The 22027-nt window shown below is 43.3% G+C and overlaps 1 long non-coding RNA gene across 1 annotated transcript in view; it reads left to right on the top strand.

Moving 5' to 3' along the window:
- LOC129629336 (uncharacterized) overlaps positions 1-22027 on the top strand; it is a 604584-nt gene that overhangs the window by 94463 nt on the left and 488094 nt on the right. The window contains exon 3 of the long non-coding RNA XR_008703175.1: positions 19568-19727. This is a non-coding gene — a long non-coding RNA (uncharacterized LOC129629336). The remainder of the gene's footprint in view (positions 1-19567; positions 19728-22027) is intronic.

The raw sequence follows: 22027 nt of genomic DNA, 5'->3' as shown, positions 1-22027 counted from the left end.
CCTTCTAGTATGGGGGTACTAATGCATTTTAATGCTATTGCCCACATTAGGGCTAGTAGATAAAGAAGAACAGCTGTTGCTTAGCTGTGTTCAGTCTTTTTGTCTTGAAAAATTATATATCTTTGAGTCTTAGGGAGACGCTATAGTTTAAATTAAAAAATGAAGTGGGAGTGAGGTGAGGAATCAGATCATCTGTTCTTAAAATTGTCCATTATGGGGGTGTTGACTTGAGACAGTGCTGAATGCTTTGTATTAATTTTCTAATTTAATCTTTGCAGTACTTCTGTGACAGTTACATGATTATCTCCAATTTTTATGGGCCTCCCTGGTAACTCAGACGGTAAAGAATGTGCCTGCAATGCAGGAGACCTGGCTTCAATCCCTGGGTTGGGAAGATACCCTGAAGAAGGGACGGGCAACCCACTCCAGTATTCTTTCCTGGAGAATTCCACGGACAGAGGAGCCTGGCGAGCTGATTTTTAGATTGTCTCCAATTTATTGATGTTCAGAGAGGTAAAGTGAATTGTCCAAAGTCACAAAGCTACTTAGTAATGGGACTGGAGTTTGAATCCAGGTCCGTTTGTATTGACTTGAAGCTCCGTTTACCTCTTTATATCTATCACAGTGCCTATACAGGCTTCCCTGGTGGCTCAGATGGTAAAGAATCTGCCTGCAATGTGGGAGACCTGGGTTTGATCCCTGGGTTGGGAAGACCCCCTAGAGAAGGGCATGGCAACCCACTCCAGCATTCTTGCCTGGAGAATCCCCATGAAAAGAGGGGCCTGGCGGACTGCAGTTCACGAGGTCACCAAAAGTTGGACACCGCTGAGCGACAGCACAGTATCCAGTATTCACTGCCTATGCAACAATTACTATACCATAGAGGTAGTAACGCTAATGATAGTTACATGCTTTAATTTACCATTACCTCCAAAGCCAGCAACCAACATTGGTGAGCTTTTACTGTGTGCCTGAGCTCTACTGGATTATCTCATTTAATCCGCAGAACTAGACTTGGAGGTGTTGCTCTGGTATAGTCTCTTTTTAGAGATGCAAAAACTGGGGTACAGGACGAGTAAGTAATGTAACCAAAGTCATGCATCTAGCAAGCTTTGAGCCCTGGGGATTTACCTCTTGACTCTGTCCTCAGCCATTACATTACCTCCTGGTCAAGAAGTGTCACTGTGCCTATGAAGCCTGTAGACATGCCCTGAAGAGGAGCAACTGGGGGCATGTATTAATTTCCTTAGACTGCCATAACGAAGCACCACAAACTGGGGGACTTTAACAAGAGAAATTTATTGTCCTAGTTTTGGAGGCAAAATGTCTGAAATCAAGATGTTGGCAGAGTTGGTTCCTGCTGAGGGCTGTGAGAGAAGGGTCTGTCCCAGACCCCTTTCCTTGGCGTTTAGATGTCTGTCTTCATGTTCACAGGTGATCTTTCTATATTCGTGTCTGTCTCCACATGCCTCCTTTTCACTCGGATACCAGTCATATTGGAGTAGGGCTTACCCTAATGACCTTGTTTTCACTTGATTACTACCTCTGCCAAAGCCCAGTGTCCAAATAAGGTCACATTGTGAAGAACTGGGGGTTTGGACTCCGGCATATGAATTTGGTGGGGAAACAGAATTCAACCCATAACAGCAGGCCCAGAGTTATAAGAAAGTTTTGAAATTTCTCGAAGTTCAAGTGAATAGACAAGGGGTAGAGAGGAGGAGGATGCTAGGAAGCCCTAGGGATGGGCAGAGAGTGAGCTCAGGGAGAGGCAGTCTGTGGATTTCTGTGTAGGCGAGTGCACCTCTGGCTGGAGTTCATCTCCTGCTCAGAGCTCAAGGGTACGTGACAGAAATGGGCAGTTTTTCCTAATATATATGATGTGTGGCCGTACCCTGGATGTCTGTCAGAGGGTGGGTGGTAGGCTAAGGTGAGATGCGCTGTGGGAACCCTGTGAAAAGGACCCCAACGAAGGGTGTGGATCTTCTATGAGAAGTCAATAACAAGCCTGAAATGTCATGATTGTTGTTTTAGTGGCTAAGTCGTGTCCAACTCCTTTGCAATCCCGTGGACTATAGCCCACCAGGCTCCTCTATCCATGGGATTCCCTAGGCAAGAATGCTGGAGTGAGTTGCCATGCCCTCCTCCAGGGGATCTTCCTGACCCAGGGATCGAATCCACGTCTCCTTCTTCAGCAGGCAGTCTCTTTACCACTCAGCCACCAGGGAAGCCCCCGAAATGTCATAATACATAGTTGTAAGTGATATACATCCTCCATAATTATACTGAGAGGGAAATAAAAATAGGTATGAAAGGGGCCATCAAGAGATGGATTGGGTTTAAAATTACTCCAGAGTAGCCTAATTTTGAATTACTGCAAATATGACTTACATACTCAGTAATTCATCCATCAAAGAGTAGTTATATCTTGGGTCCTGTGGTTACAGCTGAGAAAATAGGGAGATCAATGTTCTTGTTTCTGTCTTTAAGGCAAGCATGTGTTAAGCCACAGCAACCTCAAAGGAGAAAATTCATTATTGTGAGATTGTAGCGCCCTCCACCCTGTGTGACAATAATCCCATCCTGCTAGGCTCCTCTGTTCATGAGATTTCCCAGGCAAGAATATTGGAGTGGGTAGCCATTCCCTTCTCCAGGGGATCTTCCCGACACAGGGATTGAACCTGGGCCTCCTGCATTACAGGCAGATTCCTTACCATCTGAGCCACCAGGGAAGCCCCTCATTTCATGCAGAAAAAATTACCAGGGGAATGAATAAATAAAATAATTTCAGGGACTCAATTTGTATTAGTTACCCTTGAGGCAGTATTGAGGAGCAATATAAGACCTACACCAAGACCCGCATTGAACTGAGAGTGTGTTGGTTCTGTTCTTCCTGGGAGTGTGCTCTCTGGAAGATGAGAGCTGTGTCTGTCTTCACTTCCTCTTTAGCTCTGTCCTTGCTCTGGCCCTCCCTTCCTCAAGGATCTGAGTTTGAGACAAGTGTTCCACAGTCTTTCTCCCCAGAAGCAGCTCTAAAGGGTCCCCCCAAATCCTGAAGGGGGTTGGCTGTGGATCAGTTTGCTAAAGGGGTCAGAATAGACCCTGAGTGCCAGGAGCTGTTCTCTGGATGTGATGCCAAGGGATAAATAAGCCAGTAGTAACACTGGTAATGCTAGTGGCTCAGTCGTGTCTGAGTCTTGGAGACCCCCTGGACTGTAGCCCACCAGGCTCCGTGGTCCCTGGGATTCTCCAGGCAATAATACTGGAGTGGGTTGCCATTCCCTTCTCCAGGGGATCTTCCCGACCTGGGGATCTAACCGGGTCTTTTGCATTGCAGGCAGATTCTTTACTGTCTGTGCTACAGGGAAGCCCAAATAAGCTTATGGATAGCAAAAAGACCTAGAGGTTGTTTGATGACGTGGAAGGCCCTAAACCGTGATAGTAACAGCTAGGAGAGAACACCAAGAGAACCTGCGGTCATAGAGAGACTGACTGGGGATATTCTGCTGGTGTGAAGGAATCCTTCCCCCCAACACTGGAGGGTGTTAGGCTCTTTGTAGAACTCACTAGGGATTAGAACTGGAGATCTATAAACACTCAATGCACACAGTTTCTCCGAAGCACATGGATTCAATCTTCCTAAAGAGACATCTTTAATTCTAGGGTAGAACACTTCTCCATGCTTCTGTATCAGCCACATCCCCTACCACCCCTACCTCTTTATTTTCATTCATATTTAAGTTACTGCCAGCCAGTGGAGCCAAAGAGCCACATACAAATCCTTGAAGGGAAATGACACTTTTCTCCTTTTCAAGCTAGGACAGATCATGAGAAGTAACAAAGGGTCAAAGAGGATTTTTGCATGGGATCATGAAGGTTTTGGTTGACTCTATATCTGTTTAATACAACGAATATGCTATACCTGAAACATTATGGTCTGTTGTTATTTCATAAACTAACCTATTTTGATCTTTAAAAAACAAACTTCAGTGGCAAAGCTGGATTTCATTTCTGATTTCTTTTGAAGGCAGCTGGAAGTTGCAGAGGTAGGATTTAATCTCCTTCCTTGGGGAGTTGCTTGAATGACAGCTATTCAGGAGTAGTGTGTAGTATGGGCTTCTAGGAAGCAGTCGCAGTTTTGTCTTGTCTTTGTTCACAGGCTGCTCTCTTAAGAGAAGTGACTGACACTTTGTTGGTGCAGGAGTAATGGTCCACAGGCATAGGTGTGTAAGGAAGAGCTCAAACCTGTAATTTCTCACCGTTCTCAAAACCTCCTTTCAGTGGGAGGGCGGAGGGTCTCTCCATTTTGCCTTTTCCGTGATTAAGTCTGGATGGCATGACCCTCTGTCGGGGATCACACTCTTTCTCTGGCTTTTGTTCTAGTGTGGACTGGCTTGGGGTCACGGAGGAGGGTTTGTAGAGCCCGGGACACAGCTTGATCCCTGACACCTCGGAGCTTCCCACTTGAACTGATTGACTGCCTGCTCACATACTGTTAAGTGGTCTGGCTATTTCTGTGCTGCTTCGGCATTTGTGAGACATGACAGTTCTTCACCTGGATATCACTGAATGCAGTGATAGGTCTTAGTGAACTTGGATCTTAGTTTCTTGGGAATAAATTCTTGATAATCTCAGTCTGGGATTAGCATCCCTTTTATGTGCCCTCAGAGGGTCCTATACCTCCTCTATCACTCTATGTATTACACTTAATGCCTGTTTTATGTTAAAATTTTATTCTTAAAAAACTAAACTTATCCACTTGATTTATCAAACATGTCTTTATATGTGAGTACCATGTGCCAGGCCCTGTGTGAAGGACTGAGGATTCAGTAGTGGACAAAACATTCAAGCAGAACAGAAATATGTGGGGTAAAAGTGAAAGTTCTCTTTTAAATCCTCCATCTCTCTTTTAAGTCTCAGGCCTCTGAAGGAATCTACTTTTAAAAGTTTACAGCAGGGTTTGACAGATTGCCACTTGAGGCCTAAATCTGACCTGCCTCCTGTTTTTTTGTAAATAAAGTTTTATTGGAACAGAACCACGCTCATTTGTTTACATATGAAAGCTCTGTGGTTGCTGTCATACTGTAACTACAGAGTTGAGTGGCTGTGATAGCTGTATGGTTCGCAAACCTGAAAACATCTGATGCATCTGTTTTCGTGACCTCACATTAAGAAACGCGGCTCTAAGGCCATGACACTCACCCTTGACTTCATATCAGAGTCAATAAGAACAATTTGCAAAATGTGTGTATTCAGTTCCCCAAACCCCCAGCCTGATTTAAATAGTTGGTAGTGAACCGTGGTACCTGAATATTTAAAAAGGTTGCCAGGTGATTCTAATTGTAGTCTGGCTAGAGAAAGGCTAGAGAATTTAATTGGCCGTGTTGACTTTTTTCAGCCAATGCACGAGTTGATTGACCTAGATTATGTTCTTGTCTATGGTCTATTAGCTGTCATCAGGAGGAGTTCATATAAACCAAGTGTAGTCTTTTAGGCTCAGAAAGCTAGGAGTGAGGTGGTTGCTATTAGAAGAAGCCATAGTAGGAAGATGATGGTTGTGGCCCATTGAGGATAATAATACGTAATTCAGCGGATTGTTGTAGAGGCTTCAGCGTAGCTAGTATAAGCTAGGTACAGAGTCATCATTTAAGCACTGACAGATAATAGTCGTAGCTGTTGTTCAGTCACTAAGTCGTGTCCGACTCTTGGAGACCCCGTGGACTGGAGCACACCAGGTCTTCTTGTCCTTCACTGTCTTCTGGGATTAGCTCAAACTCATGTGCATTGAGTCAGTGATGCCATCCAACCATCTCGTCTTCTGTTGCCCCCTTCTCCTCCTGCCCTCAGTCTTTCCCAGCATCAGTGCCTTTTCCAATGTGCTGATTCTTCTCATCAGATGGGCAAAGTATTGGAGCCTCAGCTTCAGCATCAGTCCTTCCAATGAACATTCAGAGTTGTAGGAGCTGTGGCGGTTGCTATTCTCTACTTAAGTCTTGGGGTCCATGGGAAATACCCTGAAGAATACCACCACCATTTTCTATGGTGCTGGTAACAAAAAAATATCTCCACTGCCTGACGCCTCCAGTCTCTGTAGTCTTTAGTGACCTGATTTGATTATGTTATTGGTCTATAAATCTTTTGGCTCTAGGGGCCACGTCTCACTTATCTAAACATCCTGGCACTTCAGTTAGTGCCAGACATGTAGGCATTTCAGTTAGTGTCCAGCCCCTGGTAATGACCTTCCTGCTAGATGCAGGGATGTGAGTATACACAGACAGTACCAAGTTAAATAGTGTGATGGAGTTCCTACCTGTGGCTCCCTTCCCTGGTGGCTCAGATGGTAAAGAGTCTGCGTGCAATACAGGAGACCCAGGTTCAATCCCTGGGTTGACCCCGTAGAAAAGGAAATGGCAATCCCTGGAGAAGGAAATGGCACCCCACTCCAGTATTCTTGCCTGGAAAATCCCATGGACAGAGGAGCCTGGTGGGCTACAGTCCATGGGGTTGCTAAGTGTTGGACACAACTGAGTGACTAATACTTTCAACATGGGCTTAGTCCCCGCCTCAGCTTTCAAGAGGGGATTTGCTTGCATCTGTGAAGCACTGCCTAACGAAATCTAGAGAGTTCCTGTTGGAACTGAGTAGGCTTTCATGAGCAACATAATATAGTCACCTTATTTTACCGATAAGGGTGCTAAGGCTCAGAGAGTGAAGAAGCAGTCATCTTTTGGTGTTGAATTGTATTATTAATCACCCAATAACTTAATCTTAAAACATACAAAAAGTTGAAAATTTTGCTTTCTTTTTCATTTACAACTAGGGAGCTCTGCATGGCAGGATAGCAATAGTTTTTACACATGCCAGGCATTGTGCTAAGCACCTTATATGCATTATCTTATTTCACTATCACAGTAACCTTATAGGTTAGTGCTTTTACTTATCACAGTTCATGAATAAATAAAGCCAAGAGAAACTCTGGTTTCTCCAAGATCACATTGATAGTTAGTGTCAGAGCCCAAGAAATATGATAGCTGATGTTACATGCTTAACCAAGCCACCTTCCCCTGTGCTTTGAGAGCATTTAGAACACACCCTGCGAAAGGGGTTAGATGTGAACAGTGGGCAAAAGCCAGCACTTAGTCTCCAGTGGAGCCTGGCTTCTTCACTGTAACCGAGTGGATGAGGATCATAAAATCCTAACAATACCAGGGAATGGTGGGATCTGTGACTGCCTAGGTCCAAAGTGAAAGGACCATACTCCTTGCACATCCTCATTTCATACACTCCCCTCTTGCTTGGATATGGGAGGGCTTGGTTCCATACTTGGAAGAGGCAGAACAAGAAAGAAACACTTGGTGAGTTATTATAATTTTAGAGCTCATAAAATATTTCTGTAAGCTTGTCTCAGAGTCAGACTTGAAACATTTCTTGACTCCCGTGTCCTGAATCACACCATGGGGCCAATAATATCTCTTGGAAGAAAGAATATTTCTTCCAACTCAACTTTTTTTGTCTTAATTGATGTGACTCTTGGATCCTGAGGGGCATGAGTGTTCGGTTGGCTATTGCCTGATATAATTTTACTTACTTATCAGACTCCCTGCCACTTAACTGTGGTCACTTAAAAACAGATGAACTTGGTAGCATCTGTCTCCCTAATAGGGCAGATTACATTGGAATGTTGTTGGTGGGGAAAAAATCAGATAGAGGGAGTCAATTAGAAGGAATGCCATGAGAGGAGAAAGACTACCAGCGCTCTTAACAGATACAAGTAAACTAGGCCTCTCTCTTCTTTGGATAAATTTAGGAGTTTAAATAGATTGCAGCAGAACTTAGCCTACAAATTGGACCTGGAGCCATACAACAGATTTATCCTGATTCCTTTTGATTCAGGAGGAGGGAGAGGAAAGTGGAGGCATTCGCTCCTCTCGGTGATTAGCTGACGGCCGGGAGAATGTGCGGGAAGGATTTCCCGTCCCAGGAGCTCCTGGGAAGCTGCTTTCAATAGCTGTGATAGTCTCAGAGCTTGAGACTTTAATTTACTTGACATTTGGCTGTTGAAGATGATTTATTTTCCCTGGCTTGTTTTCATTATCTCAGGCACTCAAGAGGGGAGATCTAGAGAGTAGTAAATGGGAAAGCAGCTCTTTACATCTTGGCTACTCACAGTGAGGTCTCTGGGCCCGGGCTTTACCTGGCAGTTTGCTGGAAATGGACACTCTCAGGTCCCCGCTCAGAATTACTGAATTGGAATCTGCATTTTAACAAGATTCCCAAGTGATTCGTGTGCACATTATGGTTTGAGAATTACAACTCTACAGTGTCTCCATCAACAGTGCTGATGACTGGGGGTTTACTGTGTGCCCAAGCAGGGCTGTCAGTGCTTTAAAAACAGTCTTTCATTTAATCTTCAGAACAACTGTGAGGAAAAAAACTACTACTTTTTTTTTTTTTTTTAATAGACGGGGAGATGAAGATGAGAGATTGGACAATTAAAAAAAATTTTTTTGCACAATGGAATAAAAACTGAAGAGCTGAACTTAAAGGACTCTGAGGGGCCCCAGGAGATGCACATTCAATCTCTGAGTCAGGAAAACCCCTGGAGCAGAAAATGGCAACTCACTCCGGTATTCTTGCTGGGAAAATCCCATGGACAGAAAAGCCTGGTAGGCTACAGTCCATGGGGTCACAAAGAGTCAGACACGACTGAATGACTGAGCACAGACTTAAAGAAGACAGCATGAGGGTAATGGAAAGAGCTTGGGCATTGAAGTTGGATAGACACTTGCTTAATTTTTTAAAATATTTGTTATTTATTTGGCTGTGCTAGCTTTTAGTTGTGGCACACGGGATCTTCAGTCTTTTGCGATGTTTAGGATCTGTAGTTGTAGCTGTGGGACTTTTTAGGTGTGGCATGTAGGATCTACTTCCCTGACAGGGGATCGAACCCAGAGTCCCTGCATTGGGAGCACAGAGCCCTAGTCACTGGACCACCAGGGATGTCCTGACACTTGTTTAAACTTGATTTGTTCTGCATGCTAGCAAGGTGTTCTTGGGGATATTATTACATCCTTCATAGGTTGTTATGAGGGTAAAGCACATTGATGTGTTCTGACTGTCTAGCAGAATTCCTGAAATGTGGTAGGTACTCAGCAGATGTCTTTCTTCTTTGTTATTTCCTGTCTGTTCTTTCCATTTCCTTCTCTTCCACTTCCCTACCCTGTAGTACCCTCCTGCTAGCTAACTCTGGTCCATCACTTAAGTCATAAGCACCTCTGTCTGGAAACCTCCAGGTATATTGGACTGAGGTTTAAATGCATGTGTCTTCTTAAATAAACAGCTTAGAAAGGACTCAATATGAAGCTTTGAGTCAGTTGGCATTGATTAATAAGCATCCAAGATTTAAATGCTTAGCTTTGGTGATTCCTGGGGTCCAGGTTTATGCTGTGAAGGAATTTAAATTCTGATCTGAATTGAAAGCATATGCCTTCGAGTGAAATATGTGGAAACATATACAGAGGCAGTACCCTACTTGCATTCCTGTTGAGTTCGAATCCATCTTCATTAACTGCTCTCTTCATGACCTTAGGCCATTCACGAGTGAGACAGAGTAGTGGTTACCACACAGACTCTGGAGTCAAATTGCCTGGATCTACTTCTTGGCTCTGGTATTGCTTCCTTGTGTGAAACTGCAAAGCTGACCAACTCCTTTGTGCCTCAGTGTGCTCATCCTAATATGAGAATAATTAAGCCCATTTCACAAGTGGTTGTGAGGATTAAATGACTTAAGGGCTTCCCTGGTGGCTCAGATGGTAAAGCCTGCAGTGCAGGAGGCCTGGGTTCAATCCCTGGGTTGGGAAGATCCCCTGGAGAAGGAAATGGCAACCCACTCCAGTACTCTTGCCTGGTAAATCGCATGGATGGAGGAGCCTGGTGGGCTACAGTCCATGGAGTCGCAAAGAGTAGAACACGACTTCACTTTCACTTTAAATGACTTAATACATACAGATCTCCTAGAACAGGCCAGGCCCACATTAAAGGCTTCGGCATGTGGTATTTTCCATCATACCTACCACTCTGAACCCCAGTTTCCTCACCTATGTATAGGATAATCGACAATCCCACAGGGCAAGGGGCTTAAATATAGTGGTATAACGGGTCTAGCGCAGTGCTGGGCATGAGCAAGTACTGAGCTCATGTTTGTTTGCCTGCTGAACTAGTGAGATGTGGAATATCCATCATTTTGAAGAGTTGGCTTTGCACTTGTATATAAATATGTGCATAAGTTGAGGTGTCTAGTTGGAAATTTTCCCTGGGTTCGATTTAATTTACTCATTAATCTTACCGTATAAAACCTCAACAGGAGAGAAAGACTTCATGCGAGCTGAAAACTATATAGTGGAATGATGATGATGGTGGTGATGATGATGATAAAGAAATAGGCAGAGATGTTCCCAGGGTTCCCTTTGGAGAGAGAACTCACACCCCTCTTCAGGGGGTAGTGACGGGGCAGATGTTGATTGCACTGCCATTTAGATAAGGAGATGAATCCATGGCAACTAATGAGACCAGAAACAGTCTGGGAAGACTCAACTGGCAGCAGGTCAGATAGCAAAATGATGGAAATGGCATTCTTTAAGTGCTCTCCTGCCAATCATCAGCTCAACTTGGCAATCAAACTGCCCTAGGTGAGGGTGACCAGAGTGGATCTACAGAGCTAATTTCTCCATAGAACCAGGGCACCTTATGACAATGTCAACCGTAACCTCGCAGGCCTTCAGAGAAGTGGGAGGCGCAGCATGACATTCTTCTTATCTTGTGGATTGGCAGGGTTGTTCTCAGGAAATATTTTGAGGCAGCACTTGTTGACTCTCACTGTTCAGCCCTCTGTGGTTGCAGGCCTCTCTCTCTCTTTTGGAGTCCTTTTACCTCATTATCAGCGTGAGGAGTTTAAATGGTAATATAGCTTAAGATGTTATTTATTGCCTTTGAGAGAATTTGTACTTTACGGTTTTTTGAAGACTGAAAATATATAACTGGCAGAGCACTATTTGAGGACCTCTTGGTATGAGTTGGCTTCTACAAGTGGCTGAGACCATAAAGAATCTTGTCTGCAAGGCAGGAGACCTGGGTTTGATCCTGGGTTCGGGAAGATCCCCTGGAGAAGGGAATAGCCACCCATGCCAGTATTCTCCCCTGGAGAATTCCATGGACAGAGGTATAGTCCATGGGGTCACAAAGAGTCGGACACAACTGTGCAACTAACAGTTTGTTGTGCATTGTCTCAACATCCTTAGGAAAAGCCTATGTGTTGGTGCAGGAGAAAGAACCGTTTTCCTCCAAGTACGTTTTGTTTCTCCTCAGAGCCGACTGTGGCTTCTAGTTTCTGCCTTGGCCCTGAGAAAAGCGGCTTTTGCTCCATGTGAACTGCTGTCTATCCTTGCTCTCTTGCTCCAATGGCTCTTGACTTTTAATTTGTTTTCTCCTCTCTGCTCAGCTTAGCCTGCCAGTGGCTGACATAGGCTCCATGTAGCTGCACAACTGGGTCTGAAGACAGACAGATCACCAGACTCAGCTGAAGTAAAGTGACCTTAACAAATGCCCGGAACTACATCTGTCTCAGACTCTCTGGATATAGCTACAAAGTCAGTTAGTTAAAAATATTCTGTGTTTGCCATTTTTATTTAAATGCAAGTCTGTACCTTGAATTTCCTCTTACATGGTTGGATGATCACTTCTTAGACCTGGAGGGAATCTAGGCCCCTGGCTTGCCTGATCCTTTGGGGCCTTTAAGAAATAGGTTCCTGGGCCCTCCCTCAGCCTCACTGAATCAGACTCTTGGTGGCTGGAGTCCAGGAAACCCAGGAGTTTGTATTAGAAGGAATGGCAGCAGCAAAACTCTGCCTGTGATACCAGCGATAGAGTCATTCAGGCTCCAGTCCAAGGACCAGCACTTGGGAACCAGTCAACACATTTTTGTTTGTGAATGTTGAAACTTTTTTGCAAAAGTTTCTCATGGACTGCAGTCTGCTCGTCTCCTCTGTCCGTGGAATTCTCCAGGTGAGAATACTGTAGTGGGTAGCCGTTCACTTCTCCAGGGGATCTTCCTGACCCAAGGATCTAACCCGGGTCTCCCACACTGCAGGCAGATTCTTTACCATGTGAGCCACTAGGGAAGACCCTGAAACTTAGGCCCAGGAAACTTGGCTAGTCACAGCAAGGTTATAAGCAGATTGCCTCCATGACTGGCTTTATGATTATCTTTAGCCTTTCCTTCACAGTGACCACTTAGGAAGTGTTGACAGGTTGGCTGTGTTTCAAGTGAGAAGGGGCCAACGTGTTTTTTCTTAGCCAGCTGAGTAGCAGCTTTGCCTCCCATTGGCACTCACAAGCCTCATCCTGTTCTATCAGTAATGGCTTTTAGTTTCATAATGCCCCACTGGGCCTACTTTTTATTTAAAGGGCTTTCTATTATGGTTAAAGAACACTCCATTGTTGCTTAATTTCCAAATCAAGTGTGCATAAATAATTTATTGATGCAGTGTTGCACTCAGACAATTTTTTGAAATTGCCCTGTGTAACTTTATTAGGTGCAGAACCCAGAATGCTAATTTGTCTGATTGGAAAGGGGGCGGGCGGGGGGGAAGATCTATATATTATTAAACCATTCAGGTGGTAAACAGCATTGCCCCTCAAAAGTCCTAATCACGGTTTTGAGTCATCAGATTTAAATAGTAAATGAAACAGGGTCCATGCCTTAGAAAAGCACATGCCATGTTTTGTTAACAGAAAAATGGAGTTCCTACAAACCTTTTCCCCATCTGCCAGTCACTGTATTAAATGCTTCTGCAATTTTATTAGAATTCTCTGTCTCTGTAGATGCCAGTCAGCTGTGAAATTGAAATTGCAAACAGAAATATACATTTTCATCCACAGTGGAAACTGAGAAAGTCCATTTTTTTGACAGGCAAAGAAATAACATGACCTTGTCAAGTGGGTCATTTCTCAGTTTGGCTTTGAAGGCAGTTTGGGGCTCCCGTCTTGAAAGGGAGAAAGGAATGTGACTCTGCATTTCTGTTGGCTTTCTTTGGCAATCTGATCCACAGGGATCCTCCACAGTTCACAAATGGAGAGCCTTCGAGCTTTTTCTGAACACAACCCATTTTTCTTTCTTCCTTAGAACGAATTGAGGTTGAACTGGAGAGGCGTTAGTGCTTGAGAGGTGCAGAAATTTCAACAAGATGTTAGTGCTAACATTTTGAAGTTTTGCTAGTGGGTAGGCAGGATTAATGACAGTAGTCAATAATTCCTACTAGGCTGTTGTAACTCGAGCTGGGCCCAAAGTGGTGGTCAAGAATGATAGTTGGATTGTCTTTCCCTGAAACACTTTTTTTCTCTTTTCCTTTCATGAGTAATTCCTAATCATTCTTTTGACCTTGCTTAAATGTTTCTTAAAAGATTTCCTTAACCTTATCCACTCACTCTTGAGACCAGGTTATTTGCATCTGCTTTGAGCTGCTGTTAACTATTACAACTCTATTACCCATCTGCCGCCCTCCTTCATAGATTGTACACTTTCTGAGGGGCAGAGCCCCTGTTTATCTTATTCATTATTGTATCTCCAGGCTTGGAATGGTGTGGGTTCGTAAGAGTTGGTTGGGATCATATTTGTTAAAATAATGAATGATTAAATAAAAGGCACCTCCAGAAACAGATTAGGTGAGAGGTACTGAGAAATTATGAAGACCAGAACTAGGATAAGGGAATATAGGATGGAATTCCATAGGATAAAGGACTAGGAACCACAGAAATCATAGTAAAGACATACTGGGAAATCTCTGTAACAGCAGTTATAAACTTTCCAAGGTTTTGAGTAGTTCAGTTGCTCAGTTGTGTCCAACTCTTTGCGACCCCATGAACCGTAGCATGCCAGGCCTCCCTGTATCCATCACGAACTCCCAGAGTCTACCCAAACCCATGTCCATTGAGTTGGTGATGCCATCCAACCATCTCATCCTCTGTCATCCCCTTCTCCTCCTGCCCTCAATCTTTCCCAGCATCAGGGTCTTTTTAAATGTGTCAGCTCTTCGCGTGAGGTGGCCAAAGTATTGGAGCTTCAGCTTCAACATCAGTTCTTCCAATGAACACCCAGGAATGATCTCCTTTAGGATGGACTGGTTGGATTTCCTTGCAGTCCAAGGGACTCTCAAGAGTCTTCTCCAACACCACAGTTCAAAAACATCAATTATTTGGTGCTCAGCTTTCTTTATAGTCCAACTCTCACATCCATACATGGCCACTGGAAAAACCATAGCCTTGTCTAGACGGACCTTTTTTGACAAAGTAATGTTTCTGCTTTTTAATGTGCTGTCTAGGTTGGTCATAACTTTCCTTCCAAGGAGCAAGCGTCTTTTAATTTCATGGCTGCAATCACCATCTGCAGTGATTTTGGAGCCCCCCAAAATAAAGTCAGCCACTGTTTCCACTGTTTCCCCATCTATTTGCCATGAAGTGGCAAGGGTTTTGAAGTGGAGGGGAAAAGTTGAGGTGGATCTTTTGTCTTCAGTTTCAACTGCAAATATTTTGTGATTTGGAAGGAACTGATAAGGAGATGTTTATTCACACAGATATGTTGTAGTACCCTAGGTATCAACTTGAGTGGAAGAGACCTGGCCTAGCACTTTTTATATTCGGCATAGAGCCCAGCTTGTTCTGGTTACTGTATTTGTGCTACCAAATGTTTGACCCTGTATGTTGAGTGCCTCACGAATATTATCTCACTAATTCCTCAGAATGATTCAAATGATACTGTGATGGTAGGTACAGTTTTAATCCTCCTTCTACAGTTACAGAAACTGAGGCATAGAAAGACCGTCTGACTTGTCCAAGGTCACATAACTGTTTATGGTGAAACTGCCATTTGAATCTATGACTACTGAATTTCAAAGCTCAACTTCCAACCATGATGATGGGCTGCATACTGGTTTTCCAAACTTGGAAGGCTGCTTCCTTGAAACCCTGTAAAGAGGACAGCAGCAGCAAAGGGGTCTGTTTCCTGGAGCTCAGCTGGTGATGTGTCCAGCTGTGCCTCATTCTGGCATATCTGTGGGATACTCAGGGAATGTGGGACCATAAGTACCATCCTGCGGCTGAGTTCCTGCCTGAGAGCTCCAGCCTACACCGTGTGACTACAGATAAGTTGCGCGGTCTTTGTCTACCCTCCTGGCTTGCCAAGACCAGATGAAAGGAGCAAGCATCCCTCAGGCTTGAGGCAAAGGAATAAAAGCCACAAAACTGACAACTCCGAGGGCTGCTGATCTTGCTTCCCTTTTTGTAACTTTCCATGCATGAAAGCCTTTAGTGTTTGCTCTTTGATCCATTTAAGCCCCATTATCTTAAAAGTGACTAACGTTTATTGAACACTTTGACCATGTGCCATGCTATGAGCTAATTGCCTTGTTATGGCTTCTCTTATTCTTCACAATCGTGCTCTGATGTAAGAAATATTATAATCTCTATTCACAGATGAAAAGCACCTACAGCTTGTTAGAGGCTTAGTAACTTCCCAAAGTTCACATATTAGTAAGTCGCAGAGCTCAACACCATCTAGGGCCATCTGACTCCAGAGTCCAGTTTTAAAATCAGTACATCATGTTGCCACTCTATACAGTGCCGAAGAATTGGCTGGATCACATTAATGGGCATTGTCTTTGAAATATCTCTCTGGTGCAGCTTTGAGATACACAATAGCTGGGAGCTATATTAATGCACGCAGGTGGGCAGTTATTTTTGCTGCCAGGACCACTGCATATCTGTGCCTGCCCCTTCATCAACAAAGTCCATGTATAGGACCCCAGAGGCAGTTAAATCTGCATAGGAGTCAGTATTTCCCCAGGGGATATAAAAACTGCTCCAGATCATTTTGGTCTCTTCTGTAGAGCTAGCTAGATACTTAGCTTCACCACTGTCTTCATCCCTAGACAATAAACCTGATGGTGTATAAAAGCCTCTCTGGCAAAAATCTCTAGGAGACACCTGCTATTTTTGAATACCATCTTCCTTTGCTGGCAAGCTTCCAGAATTTAATTACGGAGCCTGGATTAGTGTAAGGCCATGTTCCATCTGCTACTGTACTTAGCTCCTTTCCCCCTCAAGAGAAGATGCCATTTCCACAACTCTCTTCCAATTTCTGTTTGGAATCGGGCTTGTCCAAGGGCTTAACTGTTGTCTGGTGGGTGCCTTTGGGCTAGTGTATTGCTTCTGATGTCTGCCCAGACTGGCTTCCACCAGCTTTGGAATTTGCTTTCTGCATTTTGTCAGAGTCCTACCCTGCACACACGCTTTCTTTTTATGAAGTCCACAGCAGACTTGATTATAAGAAAGGTTGGGGTAGACTGACTTTGGGACATGGACAAAATGCTGCTATTTCTCTTGATCAAAGGCAACCAGAGGTTGGCAGCACATTTGAGAAGCTGGAAATTGGCCTTGTGCTCAGAAGCCTTAAGCCTTCCTGGGAGTCTGGCATCCATGGTGGCAGCTCAGGCCTCAAAGCCTCAGTCTGTTTGGAAGGATGACCTGCCATTTGTTACAGCAGCCACAGGAAATGAACACGCAACCTTTATCAGTGTAAACAAGTTCTTACTCATTTTTCCTTCCTTTCAAGACAGTTTATGCCTTACTTGCCTGTGTTACAAATTCGTTGCTGTATGTACATGTATTAATAACTGTTGACTATAAGACACTCAACATTTTTAAAGTTCTCCGAGCAAATCTATGAAGGTGAACAGTATGTACTCTGTGCACTCTTGGAGTTAAATGCCTTGCTCTGGAGTCTACCTGGCCTCGAGTTGATGACCTAGCTTAGTAGTTAAGAAGTATTATAGTATACTTCCCTTGGACAGCCCCTTGGATAGCAAGGAGCTCAAAACCAGCCAATCCTAAAGGAAATCAACCCTGAATATTCACTGGAAGAACTGATACCGAAGCTCCAGTACTGTGGCCACCTGATACTAAGAGCTGACCCATTAGAAAAGACCTTGATACTGGGAAGGATTGAGGGCAGGAGGAGAAGGGGATGACAGAGGAAGAGTTGGTTGGATGACTCACATCACTGACTCACTGGACATGAGTTTGAGCAAGCTCCAGGAGATGGTGAAGGACAAGGAAGCCAGCATGCTGCAGTCCATGGGGTCGCAAAGAGTCGGACACGACTGAGGGACTGAACAGCAACCTAGTATACTTCTCTCTCTCCTCTGAATGTGCCCGCATTGGACTTTGTCCTATTTAAAATGTAGTGAGACTGGAGCCTATTATAGAGTGAAGTAAGCCATAAAGAAAAACACCAATACAGTATACTAACTCATATATATGGAATTTAGAAAGATGGTAACGACAACCCTGTATGCGAGAAAGCAAAAGAGACACAGATGTATAGAACAGTCTTTTGGACTCTGTGGGAGAGGGAGAGTGTGGGATGATTTGGGAGAATGGCATTGAAACATGTGTAATATCATATAAGAAACAAATCGCCAGTCCAGGTTCGATGCAGGATACAGGATGCTTGGGGCTGGTGCACTGGGACGACCCAGAGGGATGGTACGGGGAGGGAGGCGGGAGGGGGGTTCAGGAAGGGGAACATGTGTACACCCATGGCAGATTCATGTTGATGTATGGCAAAACCAATACAATATTGTAAAGTAATTAGCCTCCAATTAAAATAAATAAATTTAAATAAAAAAAAATGTAGTGAGAGAGGAGAAACACCATGGAGTAGTTAAGAGGAGGCTCTCAAATCAGAATGGTCGGGCCTAAATCCTGCCTCCCTTTGCTATTAGCTGTGTGACTTTGAGCAAATTCCTTGACTTCTCTGTGCCTCAATTCCCTTATCTGTGGAATGCAGTTACAACACCTACCTGATAGAGTTCTTGTGGAGTTTAAATTATGTAGTTCATGTGGTACACTTGTTTATATAGTAGGAGGAGACCCTTAAGCAAATAGGAAATTTTAAGCAATACAAAGTTAGTATTTCTGTTACTGCTCTGCCTGGCACCAGTGGGAAGCAAGTACATGGTAGGAATGCCAAACTATAGGTGAAGAAATCCAAACTCAGGAAGGTGAAATAATGGACCAGCGTTGATGTAGCTGGTGAGTGGCAAGTCAGGGAGCACCCAGTTTACAAATACGGTTGTGTGAATTCCCGGAGGAGGAAATCTTTTGAGACAAAATGTTGAGTTGGCTGTGATTTTAAAGATGTGTTTTCTCTAGCTTCCCAGGTTCTTCAGTGTGGGTGATATCCCAAGTCTGCCTTTAGGTTTCTTGTTCCAGATCTTTGTCGTCTATCCATTAAACTTAACCTGGCTTGTCCCCTTTTTTCTAGGGATATAAATTTTCTCCAGGGGGCAGCTATCTACTCTGAGACTCATTAGCACTAAGTATGTGGATATTAATATGTTAATATCAAGTTTTCTAAGTGAAACGTTTGCATTTTGAAAAGAAAGTTCGGTTTATTATGCCTGAATATTGTTGGTTGGATTTGGGGACAGTGTGTAAATATCACTGCTTTCTTTTGTCTCTGAGTGTGGATCCAAGAGGCTTGGACAAACGATTGCCTTTGTCCCTGATAAACTGTGCTATGGCACACACTTTGAGACCTGAAGGTGCAAGAGTGTGCTAATATCACACTTCAGGATCCAACAGCTTTATCCACCCAGTGCGTTACAGGCGCTTGTGCATGAACATTTTGTTGTTGTTATATTTCATGGCAGAGAACAGACTAGAATACATGTTCTTGGCAAGAGGCTTGATCACTCCAAGAGAACCCAGAATGGGCTGAGCCTTGCTTTGTGTATCAATAAATCGAGAAGTGGGACTAGATAGCTTGTAAATGTCTCTTCCTCCCTCTTAATATTCCGTACATTTCAGTTATGAAGATGTTGCATGTAACTTGCCCATGTCCATGCCAAGTCATGGCAGACTGATGCTTGAGCTCTCCAGTGCAGTTTATTTTTACTCCTCACCGCCCTAACCTTCCCACCCATGATCTTTTTGTTGGTAGAATGAGAGTCAGTGCCATTGCCCTGAAATGATATGTTCAAATAAGCCATATAATATTTATAATACTTATTGGAAATGCACAGTGTTTTGCCCAGAGATAGACTTCTGATCATTAGACTGATGTAAACTACTGTCCACTTGGGAGAGGTTTAATTACCGACTCCAGATGTCAGGAGAAGCCGGTTCCAGGGCTCCAGCAAACTGGCTCTTTGTCTCTACTAGCAGGTATCTTCGAGCCTGCGAGCAGACGTGCACGCTGGATACCTCACATCTCAAGCGGTGAGAACAGATGCTCCAGACACACAGAGATAAAGAGATGACTGGCGCCCAAATGTGCAGGGGTTCCTAGGCCACATGATGCTTCTCAGATTTTCCCCTTTTTCTCTGGTTCCTGGGAAGGGTCTATATGACTCTCCTTCGTCAAGTGTTGAAGAAATTGGAATATTTTGGCACTTTGCTCTATATAGCATCCTCCTTTGGTAACTTACCCATTTTTAAAAATCTGTTCTCTCAAAAGGAGTAATTGTGATAAAACCCGGTGAATCTTTCACTCAAGTGCTAAACATACAAGACTGTATCATGGCATCGGTGTTCATTGCTCAATAATGGGTTATTGGCAGAAGCAAACTCTATGCTTTTGATTACAAATACAGTGCAGGCGTCACTCATCATATGAGGTATGTTATGTGTACAGGTACGAAATTTGCTATTATGGAATTGTATGCCATCTCCTTCTACTCACTCTCTATGTAATTGCAGCTCCATGGCTTTAAACACCATCTCTCTGGTGACAATTTTCAAATTTGTATCTCTAGTTTCAATCTCTTTCTTGAATTTCAAACTCAATACTTAACTGCCCACGATGTTGTACATGATCCATAACCTATGTTTTCCAGTGAGGACTCTGCTATAGCTCCATACACCTCTTATCAGATACACAGACACTCCTCCCACATAGCTGGCTTCACTCAGTTCACATAGCTGCCTGCCTCATTCACTCCATTTCTTCATCTCTGCTAAAATGTGAATTTTAAAAAAAGTATTCATAACTTTTATCATAAAGGATTAGTATCTCTATTATAAAATATATCTAAAGATAAAGAAGAAACATGTCAGTTATCTTAAGGAAAAAAACGAGATAAGGATAAGGAAAAGAAATGCATGTGGTTTTTAACCATATAAAAAATGCTCCATCTCACCCATAAACAATAGAAACGCAGACTAAAACTACCCAGAGAGATACTGTAGTCGACTTTAAATGTTTTTGGGAAACTCAGATGGACAACTGTGGGGAAACAGGCGCTTTCAGTCACTGCTGTTGGAAATTGGATGTGATACAAGCGCTGTGGAGGGGGTTCAGCAGTAGTTAGCAAACCATACAAATATTTATCCTTTGACATAGAAATTCCACTCTTAGGAAGGTACCAGGACCTGCTGAGGTGGTAGCTGAGGGCAAGGGGATTGAATGGAGAGTAGAGGAGGCAGAAGTTGAATATTAGTCTTGGCCCCACAGTCAACTGTGGCCCGCTAACCTCCTTATTCTAAGTTTCTCTTTAGGAAGAGGCTCATGGAACTGCAGAGTGCCTGTCCCCAACACCTGAGTGGAGAAATACTTCTGTTGGGTATAAGGAGTAGACTCGAACTCCTCAATCTGCCTTTTTCTTATTGTTTGTTACCACCGATCACATCATGTAATTATTTATTATCTTCGCCCCTACTAGAATGTAAGCTTCACGAGAGTGGGGCTCCCAACACTCTTCCTGTGCCACCACTGCTGAGACAGTGCCTGGCTTATAATAGGTGTCACTGATATTTTTACTAGATGAATTTTTAAAAAATGAATAAATGAATGAGCAAGACTGACCCAGAGACTTTATGTATTGGTGGTTGGGCTTCCCTGGTGGCTCAGATGGTAAAGAATCCGCTGCAGTACAGGAGACCTGGGTTTGTTAGGTCAGGAAGATCCTCTGGAGGAAGGCGTGGCAACCCACTCCAGTTACCTGGAGAATCCCATGGACAGAGGAGCCTGGCAGGCTACAGTCCACAGGGTTGCAAAGAGTCAGACATGACTGAAGCAACTGAGCACATACATATTGTGCATTTTTAAGACATAATAAATATTTGCAGAGTTAAATATTATATATATGATTTTCAACCATATAAAAAACTTCAATGTCAGTTGTAATTTCGTGAGAGTTGAATAAAATATCCTTATAGAAATGAGCACCTTAGCAGCTAAGCCCACTGCCCTAAATTCCTTCTGGTTTGCCGTGTGTCATTCTCGACCCATCTAGGTTCAAACAGCGTCTCTATCTGTATCCCAGTATCATTGCAAGCAATAATCATCTGCTCATTCTTACCACGTGTACACCTTCATGGTGAATGCATGGGTGTGGCTATGATGAATGGTATTGCAGAATGCACATTCTACAGCTCTCACTTTTCATTCACAACATGTGGTGTTGGTTCTAAGTCACTCCGTATGGATGTTCTTTATTTTTAGAAACTACTGTGTACAATTCCATAATTTGGCGTAGCTTACTTAATTAACCATTTTCCTACTTACAGATAATTAGATAGTCTCTAATATTTTATATTACTGCAATGCTACAATAAATGCTTTTACACATATCTTCTTTTGAAGTGGATAGGCACATTTAAAATTTTAATCAGTGCTCCTAAATTGCTCTTCAAGGTGGCTGTCCACATTTTGTCTGATGGCACCCATTTCCTTACAGCCTCTAAGGCTTAATATTATCACACTTTAATACTTTTTGCCAATATAATAAGTAAAAGATGTATTTCATCATAGTTTCAATTTGCATTGCCATGTTCACTAGTAGGATTAAATATCTTTGTATATTTTTGTTAACCATTCATAATTTCTCTTCTCTGATTTGTCTGTTGCATTTCTGCCCACTTTTCTTTTGTATTGTTGATTCCTAAGCATCCTTTGTATTGCCTAGACATTAATCTA

Source organism: Bubalus kerabau, chromosome 15 (genome assembly GCF_029407905.1).
Source record: "Bubalus kerabau isolate K-KA32 ecotype Philippines breed swamp buffalo chromosome 15, PCC_UOA_SB_1v2, whole genome shotgun sequence".
Lineage (NCBI taxonomy): Eukaryota > Metazoa > Chordata > Mammalia > Artiodactyla > Bovidae > Bubalus > Bubalus kerabau.
Note: the sequence above shows the minus strand (reverse complement) of the source record. Positions and strands in the feature narration are given on the sequence as shown.